The sequence below is a fragment of the Triturus cristatus genome, chromosome 1_1 (assembly GCF_964204655.1).
Source record: "Triturus cristatus chromosome 1_1, aTriCri1.1, whole genome shotgun sequence".
Lineage (NCBI taxonomy): Eukaryota > Metazoa > Chordata > Amphibia > Caudata > Salamandridae > Triturus > Triturus cristatus.
The window spans coordinates 1,272,003,416-1,272,018,474 of NC_140579.1; the positions used below are offsets into that span (position 1 = coordinate 1,272,003,416).

General features: G+C 52.7%; 1 long non-coding RNA gene across 1 annotated transcript in view; it reads left to right on the forward strand.

Moving 5' to 3' along the window:
* LOC146871942 (uncharacterized) overlaps nucleotides 1–15,059 on the forward strand; it is a 286,199-nt gene that overhangs the window by 223,006 nt on the left and 48,134 nt on the right. Inside the window, exon 2 of the long non-coding RNA XR_014981245.1 lies at nucleotides 5,441–5,523. This is a non-coding gene — a long non-coding RNA (uncharacterized LOC146871942). The remainder of the gene's footprint in view (nucleotides 1–5,440; nucleotides 5,524–15,059) is intronic.

Genomic DNA, 15,059 nt, shown 5'->3' on the forward strand with positions numbered 1-15,059 from the left:
GGGGGGCTGACTTACCTCCTCCACCCCCAGGGCCAACACTGAGAAGGCATCAGAGACCTGGTGCTGCCTATGCTGCAGTACTGCGAGAGGGAGGGATGGGGGGCGGGCAGAGGAAGAGGAGTGGGGTTAGAGAAGGGACAGGTGGGGAGAGAAAGAGGAGAGAAGGGACAGAGACAGAAAAGGAGCAAAAAAAGAATTAGAGAGTAAAGAGGAGAGTTGGAGAAAATTAAAACATTACAAGAGAACATGTAGCAAAGAGGTGGAGAGAGAAGATGGGAAAGAGTAAGGACGCAGCCAATAGATAGGGCAGAGACAAAAAGAATCGAAACAATACAAAAGTATTTTCCAAACTCGTAAATAACCACGGGCCAAACAACTGATCTGCAATGAAGCATCCGAATCCGGTATATCATGACGTTAACCATGCAATAAAAAATAAATAAAAATAAAAAAACACCCAAAAACACGTATACACCATGTTGACCCTTTTCCATGCAACGTATTCTAAAACGCCATTCTCATTCATACATTCACAGCAAACCTGTTCACAAGAGTGACAGAAAATGTGGTATTAGTATTGCATTTTTGTTTACATCCATACCCGCTCACTTATGCAATTAAAGGATTCATGACCACATGGTTAAACAAAACGTACTGATTGGCCTTGCCGTGAAGGAGAAACACGTGTTGACACACACTCCCGATCTGTGAAACGTTCACCCCACTTTCTCGAAATTGAAACCAGTGCATGTGTCCGACGAACTTCCTGCCGCTTATCTGAATGCACCAGTGGCAGAAGATAGTCCCCATCTTGCAACAACACAATTAAAGGGAGGCATGTCTGTCTCTCCCCACCGCCACATGTCTCTGAGTCTTACTGTCTCATGCGAGATCTCCCTCTAGGAGACAGCTGACACCGACTCTTCCCCTGAGACAGTACGGGAGATGCGTGTGTGTGCATAGTGTGTGTCTATATGTATATAACTGTGTGTGTATGCATGTGTGTGTGTTTGTATGTGTATATGTTTGTGTATGCATGTGTGTGTTGGTGTGCAAGTATGGGTGTATTATTGTGTTCATTTGTCTTCATGGATGTGTACACATATGTGTGTATACCTATGTCTGTGTATGCATGTTTGTGTGTATGTATATGTGTTTGAGTATGTTGGTGTGCATGCTTGTTTATATGTGTATGTGGGGTTGGTGTGTTGGTGTGCATGTATATGCATATGTTTATGCATGTCTGTGTGTGTTTGTATATGTTCATATGTGTGTGTAAATGCATGTGTGTGTTTGTATGTGTGCATAGTTGTGTATGCATGTGATCAGAGGGAAGAGTGCACTTGAGGGCAAAGAGGAAAACATACAGGGAAGAGTATGTGAGGGCAGAGAGAAAAATACAGAGGGAAGAGTCCATGTGAGGGAGGAGAGAAAAATAGAGAGGGAAGAGCTCATGTGAGAGCAAAGCGAAAAAAATACAGAGGGTAGGGTGCATGTTAGACCGGAGATAAAAACATAGAGGGAAGAGAGCATGTGAGAGCAGAGAGAAAAATATAGAGAGAAGAACACATGCGAGGGCAGAGAAAAAAATACAGAGCGAAGAGCACATGTGAGAGCATAGAGAAAAAATGCAGAGGGAAGAGTACATGTGAGGGAAGAGAGACAAATACAGAGGGAATAGCATGTGTGAGGAAAGAGAGAAAAATAGAGAGGGAAAAGCACATGTGAGGGCAGAGTGAAAATACAGAGGGAATAGCACATGTGAGACCAGAGAGAAAAACATAGAGGGAAGTGCATATGTGAGGTCTAGACGCCTTACACAATTGGCGCCCTGAGCAGCATTTCCTTTTCATGCCCTGGCACAATCAATCTTACATTCTATGTCACGTCACTGAGGAGTACAACCTCGAATGCTAAACACTGACCAATGAAATTACGTGGCGAAACACCAGCCTATTCAGTGTCATGGACCCCAGGGCAAGTAAGTAGAAGACAAGTTGTGGTCTTAGGACAGTACAGATCAGAGGAAAAGTTAGTAGGATCTGGAGTCCCTCAAGGATCCTGCTTAAGTCCCACACTTTTCAATATATACATGGCCCCGCTAATCACTCTTATCTCATCCTTTGGCATAGACACCATTGCATATGCAGATGATACTCAGCTCATCCTAATACTGGAAAATGATACCCAAGAAGCCGAAAGAAGGCTCCAAAGCTGCCTTACCGCCACTTTCAGATGGATGAACTTGAATCATCTCAAGTGCAATACTGGGAAAACAGAAATCCTTCCCTTTGGTAAGGATAATTTCTTCAATCCCTCAGTATGGTGGCCTGATGATGCCATTGCTCCCCCTAGCACTGCCTCCTCAGTCCGTAACCTAGGGATCAAATTTGACCCCACCCTGAGTTTCAAACAGCAAGCCACAGCCGTAGCAGGGACCTGCTTCGGAATCATTAGAGGACTCAGGAAATTCTACGACCTAATTCCCCTTTCTGCAAGGAAAACGGTCGCAGTAGCCCTTATCACCTCCCGCATCGACTATTGTAATAGCCTATATGCAGGGACTAACAAAGATGTCCGCCATAAATTACAAATTGTACAGCATGCGGCTGCCAGATTAGTACTAGGGTGGAAAAAGAGGACCTCAGCTACGGCAGCAATGAACCTCTTACACTGGCTGCCCATTAACAAAAGGGTGCTCTTTAAAATTCTACTGATCACCTTTAGGGCTTTCAATGGAAAGGGACCCAACTACATACTAAAAATGTTTAAACATTATAACCCCACGCGATGCCTTAGGTCTCAAACGGCCAATCTTCTTACCATTCCTAAGTTCAGACTCAAGACTAAAGGAGGAAAATCTCTGGCAGTACTTGGGTCCAAGGCCTGGAACCTTCTTCCCTCCTCCCTCCGTCAAATCTCTACAGAAGCGACTTTCAGAAAGGCCCTCAAGACTTGGATTTTTGCTCTCCCTGAATGGGAGTGCAAGAATCTAGTCTAATTACCTTCCGCTTGTATCATCATCAGGATCTGATTCTTCTCTACAGCGCAAAGATGCTCCCTGGAGTGCAACCTGCGCTTTATAAAAACCCCATTACATTACATTACATTACATGACCCCCCAACCTCCTCAATATGCTACAGTTATATCAAATACACGAATTATCAGCGTTCGTGGGCCCTGGTGCCACTGCACCTGCTGCACCAATTGAAGAAACGCCCCTGGGCAAAGGTACACAAACAAGGAATCAATGACTGCCGACCTACGGAACCACTGCAAAATGATAAAATAAAAATACATTCCACAGAACATTTACGATGGAATGCATAGAAGCGCTGCCATTATAGCATTATTAATAGAAGATCGTTGCTACACGTTTGTTTTTGAAGTGTCGAATTCTAACCTGGAGAGTGAGGATGGCATATTTTAGGAGGGCTGAAGAGGCGCATGGCGTGGGATCGCGCTAGCATGCATAACAGCTCACAAACCTCGGACACATTAGGGGCAGCGGAATGTACAACATACAGAAAGTATGTGCATCACCACGTTGTTACAAAATTGCAGAAACCTGATGCTTTGGTTAAAACATGGCCACAATGTTATGAACTACTGCAGAAGAAAAGATGGCCGAATGGGAAACGTGTGGAAGGAGAGGAGTTTTCTTGTTTGAGAACAAGGCTGTAAGATTACGACGACATTTAAAAGTCAATTGCTTCACTTAAGGCGAGAGTTTATTATTACAGTAAATTAAAGGGAGTGGACAAAAATAACCGGTTCCTAGTCGGGAAAGATGGGTCTAATGAAGCAAAGGTGACCCAAACAAGATGGACTTACAAAGGGATTTAAGGACAGTGAAAAGGAATCGAGCAGAGCATCAAAGGGCTGGGTGAGAAGGGAGGGGGGAATGCAAGGGTCAAAGCGGCGAAAGTGAAAGTAATCGAGCAGAGCATCAAAGGGCTGGGTGAGAAGGGAGGGGGGAATGCAAGGGTCAAAGTGGCGAAAGTGAAAGTAATCGAGCAGAGCATCAAAGGGCTGGGTGAGAAGGGAGGGGGGAATGCAAGGAGCAGCTGTGTACGTGCACGCCATCGTGCACTCAAGCCCTAGGCCACCAAAACCATGTGGGTAGCACTTTTGAAAGCCCACTTACAAAATGTCTCAAAGAGACAGCTTTCGCTGTCTCAGCGAGACCTAAAAACTCTGAAACGCTAGAGGGAGGCCAGTTAAGGTCCATGCCTGTTTCGGTGCGCTGTGGAAGGGGACGTTCCCTAACCTCATTTTCATCCTGCCTCGATGAGATGTGAGTACACCCCCGACCCGCCCCCCGTGGCAATTTGCCACCCCCCCCCCAACCCTCCCCCGCCACCCCCCCCCCCATCCCGCCTGGTCCCTTCCCCCAAATTCAGTGAATTCCGGATTCTAGTCTATGGAAGCAGACATGAACGTGCATTAAAAAATAAATAAACGTCCATGCCTCATAAAACTCAATGGGATGTTAAGAGAACAGAGCATCTCTGTGGGACCCCTCGGGAGAGGACGAGGGAAGAAACTTTGAAATCTTCACTCGTAGATTGAACCACGCCTTGAAGCTGCCCCTTTAAGAGGGGCGGGGAGGGTCCCTGGCTCTCCCAGCTTCGTTCAGAGGGATTTGGTTGGCTGTGATGAACCGCCAGAGCTGGGGGAACCTCTGGACCAGCAGCAGCAGATGAGGTGATCAAGTTCACGGTGCTGCTGGCCGGTTGGTCATCAGCTGCGCGGGTAAGACAGGGCAAGGCGCTTTGAGGCGTCAGCCAAGAGGAGGGAGGGGAGATGGGGTTTGCGGGGTTGTTTCCCCAGCAGAAGAGAGTAACAGGGTGCTGCTAGCCGTGGGCAGGGAACTAGGAGTGCATCGATCCTACTGCTCTGTTTGTCAACAGAAGTGAGCGAAGGGCCGGTACCAGCAGTGCCAGCCAGCGGAGGTGTGAACACAGGCAGTAGTAGTGAGGTATTACTGTGGGACGTAGGTGGTGACCATCAGCGATGGTGCTGCTGAGCTGTTAGACATCAGTCTAAAGTGAAATAGACGTGGAGCTAACATTCATCAACGTGGCGATAAGCCGCGGCGAGATTCTGCTGTGCAGCCGGATAGGCACAGGGACAGCCCGAAAGCCGTTTCGCTGATTGCCATCGGCGGGGCTGTAGGAGAGGCAGGGGGCTGCGGAGCTGTTACCCATCAAAAGTGAGCGATAGGCAGGGATCTGCTGATGAGATATCACAGAAGGGAGACGGAGGAAGGAAGAATGCTGCTGTGCTGTTGGACATTAACAGTGTACTGTAAATACTACTCATGCACAACCCACCCTGACCCCCCACTCCCCAAACCGACCGCACTCCCCTTCCCCTGCCCAAGTCCCAACTTTCAGTGCTAAACTATCCGCCCTCCCCATTTCCCTTCGCTTCCAGGGAGTTCCGCCGACGAGACCAGGGACAAGAACACATCTGCACTGTACAGGGCTGCTGCTGGAGGCCACACGGCGCGTCTGCGGGTAAGCAGTGCACAAATGCACATTATATAGGTAGTGTGTTGTTTATACAAGGCACATAACTGCTCCTGTGCGCTTTCTGCAGAGCTTTTTGATCAGTTGCGTGTGTATCCATGTATGGAAATATGTACATTTATAATTTAATGAATGTCAGCATTTGTGACTCATAGTTGAAATGTTGGAAAGGCGCCCGCCGGAAGGGGGTTCGATACACGTCTTGCCCACCCCTTCGACCCACCTCTCCCAAGTAAGCCGAACCAGGCGCGCACACCCTGATCTGCACTGTGAACAGAGGGACACCACACGTATTCTTTGTAGGACGATAAGTTCTTTTATCGATGATTTCAGGGATCTTTATGACCTAAAAGGCAAATAGTACAGCAGTGGCACAACGTACCACAAATCAGTCGTGGGGAATGGGGGTAGCGGGACAGTCTTTCAAGATAGTGTCTCTGCGAAATACCCTGCGGAAGCTCACAATCCTCGAGCTGGGGGGTGTCGTGTCTCTGGGCGATCTCTTATCGAGTCGTCCTCAAGGGGAGCGCCGCGAGTCTCTCAGCAGGCACAGGTGGTCGGAGTTCAGGAGCCGCGATTCCGTCCGCAGGGCTCAGATGGTTCAATAGCTGGGGGGCCGCGAGTCACTCAGCAGGCCTAGGTGGATCAGTGTTCGGGAGCCGCGCCCTCGTCCGCAGGGCTCAGATGGTTCAATAGCAAGAGGCCGCGAGTCACTCAGCAGGCCCAGGTGACTTCAGCGTTCAGGAGCCGCGACAGCGTCAGCAGGCTCAGATGGTTCCAGGTCTTCTCTTTCCTTGTTCCTCCGGCACCCCTTGTTATACTCCGCTGGTTCTTTGAAGTCCGGAGTGCTCGCAGGGGGGGGGACTGGGGTGACGGAGGGGGGTCGGCGGGATTTCCTGCCGCTCACTTCTTTGGTCTTTTCAGGTGGGTCTGGGAGGGGAGGCGCCTGCTCCCCAGGGGCCTGGTGGCCGATTGAGTCCTCCCGGGGAAGGCGACCCGAGGTGTGACTGGGCTGGCGCCTCTGGGTCTGGCTCGAGGGTTCCCGCTCCCTCGGTTGGGCATGCGTGGTAGGGTGTTGAGTCGGTCATGTCTCTGGCCGGCCCGTGGATCGGGGGTGGCTGGGGCGGCCGGAGTCGGGGATGTCGTGTCTTGAGGGTGGTTGCAGGTTGGCGGGATGATGGAGAGGGCAACGCCGTGAGGCCGGTCTCACACGCGTCCCCCCCAGCTGAAAGGCGTGGAGAACTACCCATCCACTGGTTCTCCCCGCCGAAGCGGAAGAACCGGGACAGGCCGTCGGCGTTGGCATGATCCGTCCCGGGGCGATGTTCGACAGTGAAATCCATCCCTTGGAGAGAGATGGACCATCGTAGTAGCTTGGGGTTCTCCCCCCTCATCCGCATTAGCCACTGCAAGGGCCGGTGGTCCGTCTGTACTCGAAAATGGGTTCCGAACAAGTAGGGCCGCAGTTTCTTGAGGGCCCAGACTACGGCAAAGGCCTCTCGCTCTATAGTGCTCCAACGCTGCTCTCTCGGCAGCAGCCTTCGGCTGATGAAGGCTATGGGCTGATCAATGCCCTTGTCGTCGAACTGCGAGAGCACGGCCCCGATGCCATGTTCGGATGCGTCGGTCTGGACCACGAACTCTCGGGAGTAGTCGGGGGCCTTGAGTACGGGAGCGGTGCACATGGCGGTTTTCAAGGCGTCGAACGCCTGCTGGCACTTGGGGGTCCACTGCACCTTCTGTGGAAGCTTTTTGGAGGTCAACTCTGTGAGGGGCCCTGCGATACTACCATAATTTTTAATGAACCTCCGGTAGTACCCCGTAAGGCCCAGGAAGGCCCGAACCTCTGTCTGCGTGGTGGGGGGCTCCCAGGACTTGATGGCATCGATCTTCGGCTGGAGAGGGGCGACCTGGCCGCTGCCCACCTGATGCCCCAGGTAGACCACGGAGCCTTGTCCGAGCTGGCATTTGCTGGCTTTCACTGTCAGGCCCGCTTGGCGCAGGGCCATTAGTACTTGTCGGAGGTGCTGGAGATGCTCGTGCCATTGAGAGCTGAATACGGCGATGTCGTCAAGGTACGCTGCGCTGAACTCCTAGAGTCCGGCCAGGACCTTGTTCACCAACCGCTGGAACGTGGCTGGGGCGCTTTTCATCCCGAACGGCATGACCCTGAAGCGGTAGTGGCCATCTGGCGTGGAGAAGGCAGAGCGCTCCTTCGCCCCTTCCGTGAGAGCGATCTGCCAGTACCCGCAGGTCAGGTCGAAAGTGCTGAGGAACTGGGCGGCCCCCAGGCGGTCGATGAGCTCGTCGGCTCGGGGAATAGGGTGAGCGTCTGCGCGGGTGACCGCATCGAGCCCCCGATAGTCTACACAGAATCTTAGTTCGGGGGCGACCCCTGGGGAGGCAGCCTTCGGGACCAGAACCACCGGGCTGGCCCAGGGGCTGTCGGAGGGCTCGATGACCCCTAGGTTGAGCATTTTCTGTACCTCGGTCTTGATGCAGGTGCGGACCCGGTCAGGCACCCGGTAGGCTCGGTGTCTCACAGGCGGGCAGTCGCCGGTGTCCACGTCGTGGACACACCAGTCGGTCACCCTTGGAATGAGGGAGAAAAGGTCTGCGAATTGTCCGAGCAGCTGGCGGCAGTCGTCGGCCTGCTGGGGAGTGAGGGTGTCCGACAGTTTCACACCCTCCACGGAACCGTCCAGTTCTTTTGTGCACAGGAGATCGGGCAGGGGTTCAGTGTCCTCCTCTGCCCCCTCATCGGTGGCCAGTAGCAAACTCAGTTCTGTCCTTACGAAGTGGGGCTTGAGACGGTTTACGTGGAGGACCCTGAGGGGGTTCCGTGGGGATTGTACGTCGACCAGATACGTGACCTGGCTCTTCCGTTCGACCACCTTGAATGGACCAGTCCATTTGTCTTGTAGGGCGCAGGGTCTCACCGGAGCCATGACCCAAACCTGCTGGCCCGGCTGGAACTCGACCAAGGTTGCGTTCTGGTCATACCAGCGCTTCATTTCTTCTTGGCTGGCCTCGAGGTTAGCCTCTGCAAGTTCCCTAAACTTCCTCGTCTGGTTGCGGAGCGCCAGGATGTAGCGGAACACATCTGGGGGTGTCCCCCGGGGGCTTGTCTCCCAGCCCTCTTTGACCAGGCTTAGGGGCCCTCGAACGGGATGTCCGTACAGCAGTTCGAAGGGGCTGAACCCCAGAGACTTTTGGGGAACCTCCCGGTACGCGAACAGGAGGCAAGGGAGGAGGACGTCCCATTTCCGGCGCAGGGGCTCTTCGAGGCCCAGGATCATTCCCTTCAGAGTTCGGTTGAAGCGTTCCACCAGGCCGTTGCCCTGGGGGTGGTAGGGGGTCGTGAATTTATACGTGACTCCGCACTGCTGCCACAGGGACTTCATGTAGCGGGATATAAAGTTCGTGCCGCGATCACTCACAACCTCGCGGGGAAATCCGACCCGGGAGAAGATCCCCATGAGAGCCCGGCCCACCACGGGAGCCGTCACGGTGCGGAGGGGGATGGCCTCGGGGTAGCGGGTGGCATGGTCCACCAGGACGAGGATGAATCTGTGGCCCTGGGCGGTCTTCGGATCCAGGGGTCCCACGATGTCGATGCCGACCCGCTCGAACGGGGTACTTACAACGGGGAACGGTTGTAAGGGAGCTTTGCGTTTTCCGCCACTCTTCTCACTGCCCTGGCACGTGAGGCAGGACTTGCAGTGTGTTTCTACATTCGCTCGCATCTTGGGCCAATAGAAGTGGGTCACCAATCGCTGGTATGTCTTGTCTTGGCCTAAGTGTCCTGCCAAGGGTACATCGTGGGCCAGGCCCAGGAGGAGGCTCCGGAACCGCAGGGGTACCACCAGTACTCGTGCTGCGCCTAGCTCGGCGGACTTTTGCTCGCTGTAGAGGAGGCCATTGTCCCAATAAACCCAATGGGTTCCGGTTTGATCACCGGCGACCTGGGCTTCGGCTTGGTGTCTAAGTCCCTCGAGGGAGGGGCAAGTGGTCTGTTCCTGGCAGAACTCTTCGCGGGAGGGCCCCCCTTCGCAGTGCCACTGGGCCAACTCGGGCAGTTCTTCGGGTTCCATCGGGGCCTCTGGGGCGGAAGGTTCCGGTCCTTCCCCTGGGTTAGTGTCTCCTTCTTCCTCGGAAGGAGGGTTGTCTGCTTCTGGTAGGGGGTCCCTGTTCTCGGGGAAAGTGTTCGGTAAGAGGGCTTCACCGCCCTTGGAGGGGGCCACTCGTGCGGTCATGGAGCGTGTGGTGGCGCAGACCCATTCCGGTAGGCCCATCATCTCTAGGTGGGCTCTTCGTTCTACCTGCCCCCACGGGGAATTTTCCAGGTCGTTGCCCAGGAGGCAGTCTACGGGCTGCGAGGTCCGGACCGCTACCTTCAGTTCTCCGGAGACCCCTCCCCACTCGAAGGGCACCAGGGCCATCTGGCAGAGGCTCTCAGAATTGTCGGAGGATACGACCGGACAGAGGGCCCCGGCTAGGATCTGGTCTTCGGAAATTAGGCTGTGGTGGACCGCGGTGACACTCGCCCCGGTGTCGCGAAGGCCCTCGACTCGGTGGCCGTTGATAGTCACCTGCTGTCGGTATTTCTCTGTGTTGGCGGGCAAGGGAGTCCCGGGGACCATTTCTCGATCACCAAGGGAGACCAGGGCCATGGCCGCCGGTTCCCATTCCTCGGAGTCTTCCATTTCTTCCCCCAGAGCCACGGAGGCCATCTGCCGGGTCGTGGGGTTGGTCGTTGTGGTTCGCTGATACTGGTGACACTGGGGGTCATTGGCGTAGTGTCCGGGCTGCTGGCAGCGGAAGCAGGTGATCCTAGCTCGTGGACCTGGTCGTCCTGGGGCTCCGGTGCTGGCTGGAGACTGGGCCGAACCCGCCGCTGGTGGGCTGCTGGGGGGGCTGGTGGAGGACCCCCCGGCAAAGTCTCTTGGTCTGGCGTGGTTCCCTCCGCCCCTCTGGCGGGGGGGACCCTGACTGTTGCGGCCGTAGTCCCCCACGGGGCCCCGGGTGGCCCGGGTGTTCACCCAACGATCAGCCTCAGCGGCCAGCTTCCGAGGGTCGGTGAGTTTACTGTCTAGGAGATGCTGGCGCAGTTCTATAAAGCAATTGGCCGCTAAATGTTCCCAGGCGATCAGATCGAACAGTTCTTCGAAGGTGGAGACCTTGCTGCCCTTGATCCACCCGTCCAGAGCTCGGCTGTAAAAGTTCACGTATTCGACCCACGTGGTGCCCGGTATCTTTTTGCAATCTCGGAACCGTTGTCGGTACATTTCGGGGGTGAGTCCGTACCGGCCCACGAGGGCTTCCTTCATGTGGCTGTAGGAGTTCATGACCGCGGAGGGCAGATCGAGCAGAGTGTCCCTTCCTTCGCTTAAGAACCGGCCCCATAGGCCAGCCCCCCAATCCTTCTGCGGGACTCGGTGAGAGGTCATGGCGACTTCGTAGGATTTAAACCACTGCTGGATATCATCGTTCTTATAATACTCCTTGACCACATCCTTGGGGATGTGAACTTTGGTTTCCCCGGCGGGAGCGGGCTGGGGATTCCCGGGCGGCTGTGACTTTTCGTGTCTAGCCCGCCACTCAATTTCCTTCAGGCCGCGTTCATGTTCTAGCTGGAGTTTCTTTTCGTCGTGCTCCCTTTGGAGTCTCTTCTCTTCGAGTTCCCCTTGTAGCCGTAACTGCTCGACGGCTAACTTCTTCTCTGCCAGTTTTATCTCTCCCTCGATTTTTAGTTTTGCCAGTTCCAGTTCGTGGTTGCGGCTTCTCTCTCGGTCCGCTAGTTCCTCGGAGGACAGGTTCCCCTCTGGTCCGTTGTTTCTCGCCGGGGTGCTTGTTTGTTCATGGGTAGAGTCTCTTTCCGTTTGGGTCGGGGGCGCCCCCGTCTCGACCCAGGCTTTCAGTACTTTCTGGTAGTCTTCCTTTGTGCTCAGTCCGGTGGTAGCGATGCCAAGGTCTTTGCAAAACTGTTTTAGTTCTCTATGCGTGTAATAGTCCAATTGATCTTCTCGGAACGGTGAGCTTATTTCGGTACCTGTGGCACCCAGGGAGGTTTCTCCTTCCATTTCTGTTTGGTAGTGCGTCAGTCGTTTACTGCACGCTCTCCTTCGGTGTCGGCTCGGATCCCGTCGTCTGCCACCAAATGTTGGAAAGGCGCCCGCCGGAAGGGGGTTCGATACAGGTCTTGCACACCCTTTCGACCCACCTCTCCCAAGTAAGCCGAACCAGGCGCGCACACCCTGATCTGCACTGTGAACAGAGGGACACCACACGTATTCTTTGTAGGACGATAAGTTCTTTTATCGATGATTTCAGGGATCTTTATGACCCAAAAGGCAAATAGTACAGCAGTGGCACAACGTACCACAAATCAGTCGTGGGGAATGGGGGTAGCGGGACAGTCTTTCAAGATAGTGTCTCTGCGAAATACCCTGCGGAAGCTCACAATCCTCGAGCTGGGGGGTGTCGTGTCTCTGGGCGATCTCTTATCGAGTCGTCCTCAAGGGGAGCGCCGCGAGTCTCTCAGCAGGCACAGGTGGTCGGAGTTCAGGAGCCGTGATTCCGTCCGCAGGGCTCAGATGGTTCAATAGCTGGGGGGCCGCGAGTCACTCAGCAGGCCTAGGTGGATCAGTGTTCGGGAGCCGCGACCTCGTCCGCAGGGCTCAGATGGTTCAATAGCAAGAGGCCGCGAGTCACTCAGCAGGCCCAGGTGACTTCAGCGTTCAGGAGCCGCGACAGCGTCAGCAGGCTCAGATGGTTCCAGGTCTTCTCTTTCCTTGTTCCTCCGGCACCCCTTGTTATACTCCGCTGGTTCTTTGAAGTCCGGAGTGCTCGCAGGGGGGGGACTGGGGTGACGGAGGGGGGTCGGCGGGATTTCCTGCCGCTCACTTCTTTGGTCTTTTCAGGTGGGTCTGGGAGGGACCCCAGACGCTCGGTAGGGGAGGCGCCTGCTCCCCAGGGGCCTGGTGGCCGATTGAGTCCTCCCGGGGAAGGCGACCCGAGGTGTGACTGGGCTGGCGCCTCTGGGTCTGGCTCGAGGGTTCCCGCTCCCTCGGTTGGGCATGCGTGGTAGGGTGTTGAGTCTGTCAGGTCTCTGGCCGGCCCGTGGATCGGGGGTGGCTGGGGCGGCCGGAGTCGGGGATGTCGTGTCTTGAGGGTGGTTGCAGGTTGGCGGGATGATGGAGAGGGCAACGCCGTGAGGCCGGTCTCACATGAAAGAAGTGTATATCTCTCTCTATATGTTTATATTTACATTGCACTGGAATTCGAAAATGTGCTTTGCCCCACCGCTCATCGCTGATAAAATCTTGAGATTAAGCTCTATGTATATGAAAGACATTAGCCTCGTAAGGCAGCAATTTAGAAAATCCCTTTATCTTAATATGACTAATGACTCATTTGACCATTAATGAGTCCACAGAGGGGTCATAAGTCGGAGATATTTATGTGTAGGCGTTTATAAACAAAGATATTTTAGTATAATCAAACCACAAAAGTTTAATTCCGTGCTGTGAGAAAATCACTTTAAAAGTCATTTGTGTTGTAGCTAGGAGTGCCTTTTCACAGTAGTTAAAATTTACTTTGGTAATCTGACTTTTGGAGTAACGGATGAGAGGTTATAATTAGCAAGTTCAAGTTATGGATACATAATTGATGACTGTGTAAATGCATCCAGTATTGACAGAATGGTTTGCACAAGGAAATCCGTGGCATGTGGTGTTTACCCAGTGAAATCACACTGGGACATAAGCCTTTGAATCGCAGGCCTCACATGGATCTCTACAGAAAGCGCCTTAGACCGGTGAAGTATTCTATGCGCTGTTCTCTGCAGCTGGCGCATTAAACCTCAGGGGTCGGACTTTAGCTTGGGCCCGGCAGAGAGAGGCGGGTAGATTTGAGTCTGAGCTGCATTTGTTTTCAAGCCCGCCGCAGCGCGTGGTGACTCCAGAGTCCTCCTGTCTGTTTTAGCCTCTAATTCTTGTTAAAATATACCCCAGTGGTGGGAATTAGCACAATCCAGAGGTGCATAATTGTAACAACTTCTACACATATGCAGGGCACAAGTCCTTAACAAGCATTAAAAATGCAATAGGTCTCGCCTTTCATTAAGTTAAAGCCATTTGCTTTGCTATACAATACCATTAGCAAAACAAATAGCTTTAACTTAATCAAAGGCGAAACCTATTGCATTTTCAATGCTTGTTTAATGTACCTAGCGCAGCACACCTCGGCTAGAATAATGGGGGCCACGCCTTTATTTTGTTATTTGCGGTGAACGCAACTGCATGCTTTTTTTTCCTGTTTATTTACTTTTGTTACAATGAAAGCACCCGCACTTTAGCTTTGACATTTTAAGCTAAAGTGCAGGTGCCGCGGTTGCTTCAAAAGTAGACATAGGAAACAAAATGAATTTTTTCTATTTCTTTACTTTTGAAGAAATGCAGCACCCATGCTTTATCTTAAGATGCTTAAAGCTAAAGTGCGGGTGCCACCATTGTAACGAAAGAAAATAAATACGAAAAAAAAGGGTGCCGCCGTCATTTTTTTTCTATTTGTTTACTTTGTTACAATCACAGCACCCGCGCTTTAGCTTTAAATATCTTAAGCTAAAGCGCGAGTGCCGCAATTGCTTCAAAAGTAAAGAAATAGAAAAAAAAAGTTTTCTATTTCTTTACTTTTGAAGCAATCGCAGCACCCGGGCTTTAGCTTATGATGTTTAAAGCTAAAGCGCGGGTGCCACAATTGCTTTGCAATGCAATAGCCCTTGCATTACTGAAAGTTTGAGCTCTCAGCATTGCATTATTATTATGACGTCAATAGCTCAAACTTTCAACAATGCGAGACCTACTGCATTGCAAATGCTTGTTACTCATGCTGTTTAGTACAGTGGTGGTGGCGGGGGGGGGGGGGACTCCAATGATCCAGCTGCCGTATACATGCTTCAGCATGCACGTATGTGCACGGCTACAGACACTGACACACTTTCTTTTTTTTAATGGCCCCCATCTAAGATGCTGGATGCCACCTAGACTGGGGTGAAGCAACTGGGTGGCTACAAGGAAACAAGCATTGAAAATGCAATAGGTCTCGCCTTTGATTAGGTTAAAGCCATTTGCTTTGCTATACAATACCATTAGCAAAACAAATAGCTTTAACTTAATCAAAGGCGAAACCTATTGCATTTTCAATGCTTGTTTAATGTACCTAGCTGTTCTGCTTGGGTTTTCGGATCAGATATCAATTTGCTCATCAGAGCCTCACTAACCCAGCCAGAACGTTACCCCCTCCCTAGAACCTATTTACAATCCTGCAACCACATAAATCTATCCCCTAAGGACAGGGGATTCCTACTATGCATACCAAGATCTCACAATCGGCGGCCTCGCGATCCCCTATGAATCCAGACCTCTCTGCCCATACGACAGTATCACAAGTGGCGGCCTCGCGGTCCCATACGAACCCAGACCTCTCTGCCCATACGACAGTATCACAAGTGGCGGCCTCGC